Source organism: Peromyscus maniculatus, chromosome 20, assembly GCF_049852395.1.
Source record: "Peromyscus maniculatus bairdii isolate BWxNUB_F1_BW_parent chromosome 20, HU_Pman_BW_mat_3.1, whole genome shotgun sequence".
NCBI lineage: Eukaryota > Metazoa > Chordata > Mammalia > Rodentia > Cricetidae > Peromyscus > Peromyscus maniculatus.
In genome coordinates this window covers 5,767,097-5,781,394 of record NC_134871.1, presented here as the reverse complement: position 1 = coordinate 5,781,394, position 14,298 = coordinate 5,767,097, and the positions used below count along the sequence as shown (strand labels likewise).

General features: G+C 43.2%; 1 protein-coding gene across 1 annotated transcript in view; it reads right to left on the bottom strand.

Moving 5' to 3' along the window:
- Zhx1 (zinc fingers and homeoboxes 1) overlaps nucleotides 1–13,715 on the bottom strand; it is a 34,195-nt gene extending 20,480 nt beyond the window's left edge. Inside the window, exons 1-2 of the mRNA XM_006990676.4 lie at nucleotides 13,576–13,715; nucleotides 5,029–5,142 (exon numbers count right to left, since the gene is read on the bottom strand). The gene's annotated coding sequence lies outside the window, so the exon portion shown is untranslated. The remainder of the gene's footprint in view (nucleotides 1–5,028; nucleotides 5,143–13,575) is intronic.
- Nucleotides 13,716–14,298: the final 583 nt, after the last annotated feature.

Genomic DNA, 14,298 nt, shown 5'->3' with positions numbered 1-14,298 from the left:
AAAAGAGTTGCCATGCACAGGAGACCATTTCCTAAATATAACACCAGTAGCACAGACACTGAGAGCAACAATTAATAAATGGGACCTCCTAAACTGAAAAGCTTCTGTAAGGCAAAGGACACAGTAAATAAAACAAAATGACAGCCTACAGAATGGGAAAAGATCTTCACAGACCCCACATCTGACAAAGGGTTGATCTCCAAAATATATAAAGAACTCAAGAAACTAGACATCAAAATACCAAACAGGGCTGGAGAGATGGCTCAGAGGTTAAGAGCATTGACTGTTCTTCCAGAGGTCCTGAATTCAATTCCCAGCAACCACATGATGGTTTACAATCATCTGTAATGAGATCTGGTGCCCTCGTCTGGCTTGCAGGAATATGTGCAAGCAGAACACTGTAAACATAATAAATAAATAAATATTTAACAAACAAACAAAAAAAAATATCAAACAATCCAATTTAAAAAATGGGCTACAGCTCTAAACAGAGAATTCTCAATAGAAGAATCTCAAATGGCCAAAAAACATTTAAGGGTTTGTTCAACATCCTTAGTCAACAGGGAAAAGCAAATCAAAATGACTCTGAGATACCATCTTATACCTGTCACAATGGCTAAGATCAAAAACACTGAAGACAGCTTATGTTAGAGAGGATGTGGAGCAAGGGGAATACTCCACCACTGTTGGTGCGAGTGCAAACTTATACAACCACTATGGAAATCAGTATGGCAACTTCTCAGAAAACTGGGAATCGATCTACCTCAAGACCCAATGATACCACTCTTGGGCATATACATAAGGCATGCTCAATCATACCACAAGGACACTTGTTCAACTTTGTTCATATCAGCATTGTTTGTAATAGCCAGAACCTGGAAACAACCTAGATGCCCTTCAACCAAAGAATGGATAAAGAAAATATGGTACATATACACAATGGAGTACTACTCAGCTGGAAAAAACAATGACATCATGAAATTTGCAGGCAAATGGATGGAACTAGAAATATCCTGAGTGAGGTAATCCAGACTCAGAAAGACAAACATGGTGTGTACTCACTCATAAGTGGATACTAGATGTAAAGCAAAGGATAACCAGACTACAATCCACTGCTCCAGAGCAGCTAGCTAACAAGGAGGACTCTAAGAGGAATGCATGGATCGCCCTAGGAAAGGGAAATAGATGAGATCTCCAGAGTAAAGTGGGGGTGATGGAGTGGGGCAAAAGAGGATAAGGGATGGGGGATGAGAACATGAGGGAACAGGATGGTGGGGCTGGGGGAGGGATGGAGTAGGAGAGCAATGGAAGACATATCTTTATAGAGGGAGACATCATGGGGATATGGAGAAACCTGGTGTTAGGGAAATTCCCAGGAATCCACAAGGATGACCCCAACTTAGACTACTAGCAATAGTGGAGAAGGTGTCTGAACTGGCCTATACCGGTAATCGGATTGGTGCATACCCTAACTGTCATCATGGAGCCTTCATCTAGTAACTGATGGAAGCAGATTCAGAGATCCACAGCCGGGCGCCAGGCCGAGCTCTGGAAGTCCAGTCGAGGAGAGGGAGGAGGGATTGTATGAGCAAGGGGGGGGTCAGGATCATGATGGGGAAAGCTACAGAGACAACAGAACCAAGTTCGTGGGAACTCACAAACTATAGACTGACAGCTGTGGAGCCTGCATGGGACCGGACTAGGCCCTCTGCATACAGGAGACAGTTGTGTAGCTTGGTCTGTTTGTGGGGGCCCGGGCAGTGGGATCAGGATATATCTCTGGTGCATGAGCCGGCTTTTTGGAGCCCATTACCTATGGTGAAACTCCTTATTCAGCCTTGAACATAGTGGGGAGGAGCTTGGTCCTGAATGTACCAGGGTTTGCTGACTCCCCATGAGAGGCCTTACCCTTTTCGAGGAGGGGAGGAGGGGTGTGTTTGGGAGGGGGAGGCTGGGGGGAAATCTGTGGTTGGTATGTAAAATGAATAAAAAAATTCTTAAATAAAAAAAAAAAAAACAAGAAAAAAAAAGTTGCCATGGTCATGGTGTCTCTTCACAGAAATAGAAACCCTACCTAAGACACAATCCAAATGTTTCTCTAAATATTACTTAGAATCCTTACCTAAAAGGTAAATCTCCAGAAAATGTCCAAATGAAAAGAAGTCCAGCATTAAAGTAACTAGAAAGACGAGATGGATATGACAAAGTGAAGGCTAATTTCAGAGGACCCCTTTGCTAATGCTACTGAAGGCAGAAAGGTAAGAAACTCGCTGCTACCTGTTTTTGTTCACACCAGAGAATGGATCTTACGGACACTGAAGATTGAAGAGTTCAAGCTGGAGAGGTTCCTGCTAGAAAGCTGATCCCAGATGTGAGGAGGAGAATGTCTCTTGGACATGAACAGGCCAGTTTGCATCTACCCGCTGGGAGGGAGGGAGGTGTGCTACACCGAGTGACATACACTGGTTCTCCCATGAAAACTGACTTGTTGATAGTGTGCACATGTGACCCAGAAGTTCTTGTCTGTGCAGACAGTTTTCCCTGATGTTTGCATGGTGTGCTGTGTCTTTCACACAACAATGTTGTTCTTAGACTGAGGAGAGCTATCCTTGAGAAGCTGGAAAATCATTCATCTGTCCATTATAGTCCCTGTTTATAAAATAAGGCAATTATTACCTATTTCACCAAGGATATGTTTATTTGACTTAAAAAAATGGGCCGGGCGGTGATGGCACAAGCCTTTAATCCCAGCACTCGGGAGGCAGAGACAGGTGGATCTCTGTGAGTTTGAGGCCAGCCTAGGCAACAGAGTGAGTTCCAGGAAAGGCACAAAGCTACACAGAGAAACCCTGTCTCAAAATACCAAAAAAAAGAAAAAAAAAAAATTTAAAACAACTGTACTTAACTATTCCAAGCATATAATATATAACCTAATGTTTCCTATAAAAGCCAAAATTAGATAAAATATATGAGAATTTAAATACAAATATTTAAAAATTGGTATGGTTAATATAAATAAAAGTATAACACCCTAATTTGCATAATTATAATTCACTACTATCAGTGGCCTGTATATTTACAATATATTTTCAAGTATTTATGTCATGAAGGTTTTTTTAATTACATTTCTTTTTTTTGAAGATTTATTTATTTTATATGCATTGGAGTTTTGCCTTTGTGTATATCTGTATGAGGGTGTTAGATCCTCTGGAACTGGAGTTACAAACAGTTGAGAGCTGCCATGTGGATGCTGGGAATTGAACCCAGGTCCTCTGGAAGAGAGCCATTGCTCTTTTTTTTTTTTTTTTTTTTTTTTTTTTTGTTTTTGGTTTTGGTTTTGGTTTTTTCGAGACAGGGTTTCTCTGTGTAGCTTTGCGCCTTTCCTGGAGCTCACTTGGTAGCCCAGGCTGGCCTCGAACTCACAGAGATCCGCCTGGCTCTGCCTCCCGAGTGCTGGGATTAAAGGCGTGCGCCACCAACGCCCGGCCTGCCATTGCTCTTAATTGCCTAGCCATCTCTCTAGTCTTTAATTACATTTCTTTATTTTCAGTTTGTGAGCATGTGTACCACAGAAAATGTGTGAATGTCAAAGGACAACTTGCAGGAGTTAGTTTTTCCTTCTACAGTGTGGGTCTCAGAGATCAAACTTAGGTCATCAGGCTTGACAAATGACTAAGCCATTTCACTGGCCTTGAATGTTTTTGTTGGTTTTGTTTTGTTTTAAGACAGGTCTCACTGTAAGGCCTGGAATTTGCTCTATCGAACAGGCTGGTCTCAAACTCAAGAGATTCCCCTTGTCTGTGCCTCCCAAGGTCTGGGATTAAAGGCATGTGCTATAATTCCCATGCCTGGTTACATTTTTAAATATAGTGAAAAGAGTAATAAAATGTTTAGATTGATTTCCCCACATTAAAGGTCCTTCACTGATGATGTTCCTTTGTCTACATTATTAGAGCATCTGTGTAGTGCCTGACACAGGGCAGATGTTGGAAAACATTATTTGAGAAATAAATTATAAACACCCTAAGTAAGATGTGTTGAGGAACTAGAGAGATGGCTCAGCAGTTAAGAGCTTGCTGTTCTTGCAGAAGCCTTAGGTGTGGTTCTTGGAACTCATGGCAGGCAGCTCACAACCACCTATAATTCCACTTCCGGGGGATCTGACACCCTCTCCTGGCCTGCACAGGCACCTGCACCCACATGGTGCACATATATATTCAGGCATGTACACATACAAAAAGTTAATCTTTAAAAAAATAACTTATGATGAAATTTGCTTTTGCCTTTGAAATTAAAGCAGTCAAAATTCATATAGTTGTTAAAGTTTGAGAGGAAAGGTGTTTTTTAAAAAGTATTAAGCTTACAGTTGCTTTTTATTATAATTTTTATTTTTTATTCATGTGTATGTGTATGTGTGTCTCAGTGTGAATGTATGCCACATGTGCAAGTTCCACATGGAAGCCAGAAGGTGGCATCTGATTTCCTGGAGCAGGAGTTACAGGTAGCTGTAAGCCACTGGATGGGTGCTGGGAACTGAACTCAGGTCCTCTAAAAGAGCAATAAATGCTCTTTTTTTTTTTTTTTTTTTTTTTTTTTGGTGGGGAGAGTTTGAGACAGAGTCTCACTATGGAGTCCTGGCTGTCCTAGAACTCACTCACAAAGATCCGCCTGCCTCTAGCTCCCAAGTACTGGGATTAAAGACAAGTGCCACCACACCTGGCTACAGGCAGTGCTCTCAGCCACCACTGAGCCACTCCCTCTCCAGCCCTCAGCTGCTATTTCAAGGAAAGCTTTTTTTTTTAATAAAGAGAATGACTCCCTTTTTATTTATTTATTTGTGTGTGTGTGTGTGTGTGTGTGTGTGTGTGTGTGTGTGTGTGTGTAACACCAGAGGCAAAAAGAAAGCATTAGATCCCCTGGAATCTGGAGTAGAGGCAACTTTCTAACATTAGCAAACACAGTATTATGGATTCCTAAGTGAGTACATCTGTATTGAGGCTTCACCATCCCTGAATAATGAATACATACCTGCCATAGCTTCTCCAGCATTTTGTTCATTAAAGCAGAAGGTTATCCCTTCAAATGAGGTACTTGGCTCAGGCCATCATCACAGATAGTCCCAAAGTAGCTAGCAGTCTTCTCCTACAAAGAAAAAAATACTATTATTTTATTATTCTAGATATTACTTAGGCTTATTACAGTTTAGGTCTAGGCTTTGTGTGTGTGTGTGTGTGTGTGTGTGTGTGTGTGTGTGTGTGTGTGTGTGTGTTGTTGTTGTTTTTGGTTGTTTTTTTTTTTTTTTTTTTTTTTCGAGACAGGGTTTCTCCATGTAGCTTTTGGAGCTTGTCCTGGAACTCACTTTGTAGACAAGGCTGGCCTTGAACTCACAGAGATCTGCCTACCTCTGCCTCCCGAGTGCTGGGATTAAAGGCATGCGCTGCCAATGCCTGGCTAAATTTCCAAAATTCTATTGTGACAGAATAAGTGTGAGAAGCAGCTTAAAGGAAAAAGGACTTATTTTGGCTCAGTTTTATGTGGAGAAGGCATTTCAGCATTCATGGTTACAGGCTCATGAAGAGACTTGCTCACGCATCCATGAACCCAGAAAGGGTCAGGAAGGCTGGCTGGGCTACATAGAAGCCAGAGACCCACTTCCTCCAGCTAGGCCCTACCTACTAAAGGTTCCATAACCTCTCAAAATAGCACCACCCCAAGCGTTCACATTCAGGAGCCTACTGGGATATTTCACATTTAAGTCATAAGACTTTTTCATTAGAAAGTTGCTATAAAATAACATTTCAGTGTGTGGTCAAGTATTAGTATTGTGTAATCAAAAAATTAGAATTGCTCCTCATGACAGTGCACTTGGGAAGCAGAAGCAGATGGATCTCTACGAGTCCAAGGGCAGCCTGGTCTATATAACAATTTCCAGGCTATCCAGAGTTACATAGTGAGACACCCTGTAATATGCAAATAAAAATTTTAATTATTCATTCTTTGAAAATTCAAACTAATCTCTAAAAATGTTTAGTATATTTCCAAGAGTCTCTAATCCACTTGGAAATTTTAACAAAAACTACACCTGCTTCTTTTATTAGAATAACAGCATTACTTTTAAAGGTGGAAATATTTTTTGCTGTTCTTAAAGCAGACACTCTAAAACACAAAGAAAACAGAAAATCATCTTTTATTTTCTCAAATACCTTATCTTCTTATTTCTGCTAATGTTAAGTACAAGCTTATAAAGAGTCCACTTAATAAATAATGTAAATATACTAAAGCATCCACTTGTTTTGTTTTGGTTGGTTGTTTTGTTTTTGTTTTTCAGGGCAGGGTTTCTCTGTGTAGCCCTAGCTGTCCTGGATCTCACTCTGTAGACCAGAGATGTCTTGAAATTTCAATGTCTTGAAATCATAGAGATCTGCTTGCCTCTGCCTCCTGAGTGCTGGAATCAAAGGCATGCACCACCACCACCACCACCACCACCACCACCACCACCACCTGCTAAAACATCTACTTGTAAAACTTCTAATTTGAGTAAAAGCTTAGGCCAAATAATTTCATGACTTTCATGAAAAGTCACAGAGCATTTTCCTGGCAGACCCAGGGAAGCATTGCATTCTCTCTATAGTTTAGGACTCTACAATTTTGTTTTCTAGTATCACCATATTCAGTCACTCCCTAGCATCCACCTACAGGACGGGACTAGAAAATAGAAAATCGCTGCCAAAGAGGGAGGTCATCTTCAAAAGTGGATTATTACTACAGTAGGAAATTGGGACCAACTGCAGGTCATCTTAAATCACACTGGAAGGGTAGATGTTTTCCTGAACCAGAGTGTCGTGAGATGAGCTGCCAAGACACATGAGGGCACAAAGCAACACAGGCACAATAGATGAGCCCCTTTGATTCTTGTGAATGAAAACTGAGCTTGTCTGATGCTATTCCAGTTCCCATACAGAGATTCCTTGAGAACATTTCTCTCTAATTCTGAGTATGTTTTTAAATTTAGGGTGAGTGTATTTCAGAAAATCAAGAGCTCAACCATGTATGTTATATAATAAAAAAGAACAAGCTGTTCTGGCAGTAGATCTAAAGACCTGAAAGCCTGGGCTCTGGAACCAGCTGGATTCAAATCCCAGCAAGGCCGCTCACTACTGCATGTCTGTGCCTCGGCCTCCTCATTCATAAGGTGGAGCAAATGAAAGTGCTTTAATAACCGGGCTGCTGTGAGGATTGGGAAAGTAATATGTTTAGTTTAGACTATTTTCTGGTACTTAATAAGAACACAATGAATTTTGTTTGGATTTTATTTAGGTATTTCTGTCAAGTTATATAACAAATGAAGTCCTTGTTTAAAATTGGGTAAGTGTTAACAAATTATAAAATATTTTTTAAACTATGGGTAACAGTCAACTAGTATGTTGTATTCCCCATTTATAATCCTGATATATTAATACAAGTTGGTAGACAAACAATATGTCATAACTCAACTCCCTATACATGCACATACAAATAATCTTACAGTAATGAGGGAAAATTGTCTGTACTAACCTTTACACTCCCAAATACAGTCCATGCCCACTGAAGTGGTTTGGGGTTTGTTGGCGGGGGTGGAGGGGGAGTATTGTTATTGATTTTTCAAGACAGGGTTTCTCTGTGTAGCCCTGGCTGTCTTGGAACTCATTCTGTAGACCAGGCTGACCTAGAACTCATTCTGTAGACCAGGCTTTCTTGGAACTCACAGAGATCTGCCTGCCTCTGCCTCCCCAGTGCTGGAATTAAAGGTATGCACCGCTACCACCTAGCCAGTTAAGTTTTAACAACCTTCTTTTTTCACGAAAATCAAGCTGTTAAAGGAAATAGATTTTAGTATAGCTGGAAGGCATAATTATGAGTGAATATCTACAAATATCAAAGCTTCCTAATTCCTTTCATAACAACCAAAAAGGAGAAAGAAATACATATTTAGGAAGAGGAAGAAGGGGAATTAAATCACATAATAAATATTAAATCACCCAGAATTAATGCTATCTTATTTATTGCTTATTTCCTTGGAAGGATGGCGATGTGCCATGGTGCAGAGGACAACTTTTGGGAGTCCATCCCCTTCTACCATGCAGGTTTTGGTTTGCCTTAACAGCAAGTGTCTTTACCCACTCGGCCATCTTACAGCTTTTATTCTAAATGACAAATATATATCTACAGGTACCATTTGATGCTGTATTTTTAAAAAAATAAGCTCTGATATACATTTTTTAAATTCTAAATCTAAACCTGAGATTAAAACATTACAAATAAATAATCTATGCAGGGATACAGTTAGTAGAGCATTTACACAGCATGCACAAAGCCTTGGATTCAATCCCCAGTACAACATAAACTGAGCCTCATAATACACAACTGTAACCCTAGAATTTTTAGAAAGTAGGATCAGGAAGATCAGTTTAATGTCCTCCTTGGCTACATATAGAGCTTGAGGCCAGCCTGGGCTAAATGACAACCTCTCAAAAAAAAAAAAAAGGAAAAAAAGGTATTCAAACTTAGCCACATGTCTGTAATTCCAACAGGAAGCAGGAGGACTGGAAGTCCTAGGCCAACCTGTGATACATTGCAAGACTATGTCTTAAAAACACACAGAAACATTTATTTAAGCCGACTTCCTTGAACAAATGTCATTCTGAAATTACCCATATATACTTGTTTTCTAAAATTTATCATTGTACTTGTTTAGTTCAAAGGTATATATCAATTACACATCTGTGTGTGTGTGTGTGTGTGTGTGTGTGTGTGTGTGTGTGTGTGTATCTTCATGACTCTTAAATATATTAAGGAATATTGATGATTTGGGGCTGAAGAGAAGGCTCGGCAGTTGGGAGCACTGGCTGCTCTTCCAGAGGGCCCAGGTTTGGTTCCCAGCACCCACGTGGCAGCTCATAGCTGTCTGTAACTCCAATTCCAGGAGATCTGACACCTTCACACTAATGCACAAAAAATTAAGTTAAATAAATTATTTTTAAAAAAGAATACTGATTATATAAAATGCCAAGATTAAGTACCCTTTAAGAACAAAACCTGAGCGAGGCATAATAGTGCACATATGGAATCCCAGCACTTGTTGAGGAGAGTTGGAGACAAGCTTGGGTTACATTGTAATTTTTTTAATTTACTTATTTTTCATATTATATGCATTGGTATTTTGCCATGGCTGTTGGGTTCCCTGGAACTGGAGTTACAGAGAGTTGTGAGCTGCCATGTGGGTGCTGGGAATTGAACCCAGATCCTCTGGAAGAGCAGTCAGTGCTCTTAACTGCTGAGCCCTTTTTCCAGCCCCTACACTGTAATTCTAAAGCCCTCTGGAATTAACACAATGAGACCACTCAAAAAGTGAGAAAGTTGCTGGGCAGTGGTGGCACATGACTTTAATCCCAGCACTCAGGAGGCAGAGCCAGGCAGATCTCTGTGAGTTCAAGGCCAGCCTGGTCTACAGAGCGAGTTCCAGAACAGGCTCCAAAGCTATACAGAGAAACCCTGTCTCAAAAAAACCAAAACCAAAAAATAGAAAAAAAATGAAAAAGTTAAAAAAAATTTAATCAACAAAACCTGGTAAGTACATAAAATTTTTGTGTATTTATTATATAAAATTAATTTATAAAATATAAAATTATTATAAAATGCAGATTTCCAAAATGTTAACTCAAATGTACATTATGATTAGTATCTAAGTCACCAACTTTATTCAGGCAAATCTGGCCCTTATGACTATAAATATATCAGAGCAACAAGGATACAATAAATATTACAATGATACTGCAACAACACTAGGTGTTATTCAAGAGCCAGTATCAAAACTCTAAAGTAAATATAATTTAAATTACTTTAAGATTACATAAGATAATTTTAAAGAACCTTATTTCTGAAAAGAATTAAAAGTAAATATGCTTACCATAATGCAAACAGTCATAGTGATTTTTTTTTAATGTATAATAGAGCTGGCAGGATGGCTGAGCTGGTAAAGTGCTTCTTGCACAAGCAAGAGCAGCCACCTTCCATCCCCAGCACTGCGTAGAAAGCCAGGCACTATAAGGTACATAGACCACAGTCTCAGAGATGGAGGGACAACAAGGGATCTGTCCCTGTCATTGGTTGGCCCGCCAGCCTAGCCAGTTCAGCAAGCTCCAGGTTCAATGCAATACTCTATCTCAAAACACAAGGTAGAGAGTGACTGAGAAAGACATCCAATGTTGACCTGTGGCTTCTACAAGCACCTGCACATGCATGCATGCATGCACACACACAGACATGGGTAGTATTGGCTATTATCCTAAACAATACAACAATCCAAGCATCCTCCTGAATAACTGCATTGACTACAATGCTTAATTAAAACTAGCTTAGTACTAACTTTCAACACATTTAAAATTCAAGTAAGTAGGCTCTTTTGAACCCAAATCTACAATGGTAAAACATAAACAAAAAAGCAATTTCCTCAACTATATTTGTGATCAATTTAATTATTTTAATAGCATTTTTTATTTAAGTAGTAAACCATAACTTACAGTAAACTAAGTTTCAATCAACTATTACATCTTCTGTTCAATGTAAAAAATACGATGTGAGGATTAAGTACATTTTTTACTAAGAAGCAAAGTAAAAAAGAATATTTGGGCTGGAGCAAGGGCTCAGCAGTTAGGAGCACTGGCTACTTTTTCAAAGGATCCCCAGGACCCACATGGTGGTTCATGTCTGTCTGTAACTCCAGTTCCAGGAGAGCCAACGCCCTCTTCTGGCCTCTGAGGGCACTGCACACCATGGTGCACAGACATACATGGAGGCAAACACCCAAACACAAATAATACAATTAAAAAAAAGAAAATACTTCATTACATTACCTTTCCATCCGAATGTGAATTAAACAAAACAGAAAAAGTTCAAAACAAGCCTCTGCATCTATACTATTAACTACTTTAGTAAAAAGCAAAACTCTGCTCCTTTTAACCAAAAACAAGAATGATGAAAGGTGAAACCACTGTGACATCTTTCATGTCCTACCCTCAAACCTAGTGAAAAGCAAGCTCAGCCGTGAGGGAGATGAAACTACTGATGAGCATCTTCTATGCAGACACATTTATGTTTTCAGCCTTAGCATATTTTCAAACCATCTGGCATCTATGCCTCTCCGGTTTGCCAGACTAATCTGTTCAGAATTGAGTTTAACGCTAGAGCTGTATGCATTGTGGGGAAACCGAGAACAGCACATATTTAGAGGAGTGTTCCAAATGCTGAGCCATAAGCTAGTTATACTTGACCTGTATCTTTAAAACATTCCCACCGAAAACATTAAGCTCGTTTGAGAATACAAGAATGGCTCAGGACATCTGTATGAATCATAACTGTCATCAGTTATCCAAGTCACTATGGTTGTTTTTTTTTTTTCTCCCTTGTTTTAATCTAAGCAGTCAAATGAAACATGTCAAGAGGTAATTCTACAAAAAAAAATTTTTTGATGAATGAAATACTGTAAATTCTATATATTAAAAAAAAAAAAAAACCTCTAAGGGCCAGTGAGGTGGCTCAGTAGGTAAAAGCATTTGCCATCCAGCCTGAGTCTGGTCCTCAGAACCTACATAGTGGGTGGAGAAGCGACTCCTGAAAGTTGTCCTTTGACCTCCACATGCATACAGTAGGATGTGCGCACAATAAACACAGACAATAAATAATAAATGTAAAAATTAGTATCTAAGATGAGCTGAAATGGTGGTACACACTTGCAATCCCAACACTGAGGAGGCAGAGGCAAGAGGTCTGTCGTGACTTCCAGGCCAGCCTAGGCTATGTTTTGAAAAGTAGTGCTAAATCTAAGATTGTACATTTTACCTTGCCCAAAATTAGTCTATATACCCTTACAATGCTTGGAGGGAAGGAAGAGAAGCCAGGAGAAAATCTATTCACGGATGTCCTTTTCCTTATATGCCGTTACCAAACTACTGTTACTGGCAGCTCTCAACCTTCCCTTCACGAAATCTGGAATCAGAAACGCTTCTTTACAAACTGAAATAATCTATGTGCCAACAACCCTGTTAGAACAAACTTTTAGTGATCCCCGTTACCAGTCTAAAATAATGACTTTTTCAGGGCATTTTTAAAAGAAACAGATAATTGCCACTGCACAAATTAAAACTTTAGGACAAAGACGGAGATACGATGACGAGCACCACAAACAAAAAGGTGCATTTATACCCCCCCCTCCCTCTCTCTCTCTTCCCGGGGGAGGAGGGGTTCTTATGGACTTTCATTTGCTATCACATTAACCTGACAGAATTGCTTCTTCAAGTTACATGGACTCCCACCCTAATCACATCACAAATGCTCAATCAGCCTTTCTTATAATTTTCTCCTAATTAGTATCCCTTCTCGGTTTTTGTTTGTTTGTTTTTGTCTTTTAAAGAAGGGCTGGTGACAGAAAAGTACTGTGGCATTCTACTCTATCCACGCTTCTTCCCGGCTGCTTTTCCCAGAGCCTTGATCCCTAAACTAAGGATAGCAAAGAGAATCTTTTTCTTTGGTTTTGCTCATTTCTTACTGGTACCCTTGGTGTACCGAAACAAAGAATTTCAAGTCCCTTCACTTGGAACTTCAGTGTAAATACACCGGGAAGAGCTTCTGTCAGGGCTCAGCTTTCCTGCCATCAGACCCCAATTCTTTTTATTTCATCTTCCTAGCCATTCATCCCCCCTCAAGGAATCAGTAGATCGTTCCCTTTAAGCCCCAAGGCTTGGAGATTCCTCCGGGCCATCACCCCCCTCTCTCCCCGCCCCAGTTCATGCACTCCCGGTACCTCTACAGCAAAAAGAGACAAGTGGGTTTCCACCCTTTTTGATTAACTTCTCCCCTAAAATCCTGGTCGTCTTCGCAATCGCACCGTACTTCTCAGGGATGCAACTCTGAGTCCTGCCGGCTGAGGTTTGCCCGCTGGCTCCGACCCCGACGCCAGCACACTCCCGGCCAGCAGGAGACCCTTGGCTGGACTCTTCAGAAGGGCTGCGCCGCGTCCCCACGAGGTGGCCCCCACGCCTCCGGAGGCCATCGCTCGCGATCCCCCCCCCCCGCCCCAGGACCCGAAAACTGCAGTTAGGGGTCCGCTGTCCCAGAGGCGGCCCGCTCCCCACCCCCTCAGCACCCCCAAGTTACTCACTGCTCTCCCAAACCCCCGGCCCCGAGCTCCGTCCTCGCTCTGACACCCCCCACCCCCCACCCCCGCGCCCCCCCAAGCGCTCCCGGGAGTTGCGAAGCTGTCGGCCGCCGCCGGCGCCTCCCAGGCCGGGTCCCTCCGGGGTCCGATGCTGCGCGCCCCAAAGCTGTGGGCTGGGTTGGGTCTGGCGGGGCGGGGTGGGGGGGGAGGCGGTGTATCTCTGCCCCGGGGCTGCCCGTCCCGTGCCGCGCCAGCGTCGGCCCCCCCGCCCCCCCGCGCGCCTCGCGGCTTCCCCACCGGCCACGAGCTCCTTCTCGGCTTCCACCCGCAGCCCCGCGGCCCGCAGCAGCCCCCGGGGCACCCAGCCGGCTCGCGCCGCTCACCTGCAGGGGCCGCCGCGCCTCAGCGCCTCGCCGCCGCCATCTTGCATTTCAGAGCGACTGCACTTTTCAGGGAGTCAACTCTGACCCGTGAACCCTAACCCCGGAACCACTCGGAGGGGGCCCTCGCGCGGGGGGCCCACGGAGCTCCGCGCCCGCCCGGCAGGAGCAAGACGCTGAGCCCAGGCTGCGAGGGATACTCTCGTCCCGGAGCCTCCCGGGGGCCGCCAGGAGGAGCCAGCCAAGGCGGGGCGGGCCGGCGCCCCACTCGAGGTCTCCGCCGCTCCACTGGGATGCGACCCAGGCCGCTCCCCCGTTCCCAGCGCTGCGGGAGGTGTGCGCCGCCCCGCCCTCTGTCAGGGAGAGCCACGCCCCCTGTCAGGAGGGGCCACGCCTCTGCCCTGGAGGACACGCCCGCTCGCGAGAAGCCCCTCCCCTCCGGCCCCGCCCCTCTCAGGCCCTTGCTCCGCCCGCCCGCCCTCGTCCGAAGCTGGCTCCCGCCCCCCGCGACTTCTTGTCCCTTTCTCCCATTGAAACCGGCTTTGGTCTCCAGAAACCCCGTCTTCCCTGGAACCGCACTCCCAAGGCCCCGCCCCTCTGCGAGCCACGCCCACTGCCCGTCTCAGCTCCGCCTTGGGCGTGCCCTCTGGATTCCGGCCCCGCCCCCTCCGGCTGTCAACAGTCCCGCGCTCCTGTCAGCGGCGGCTCCGCCTCTTCTAGCCCGAG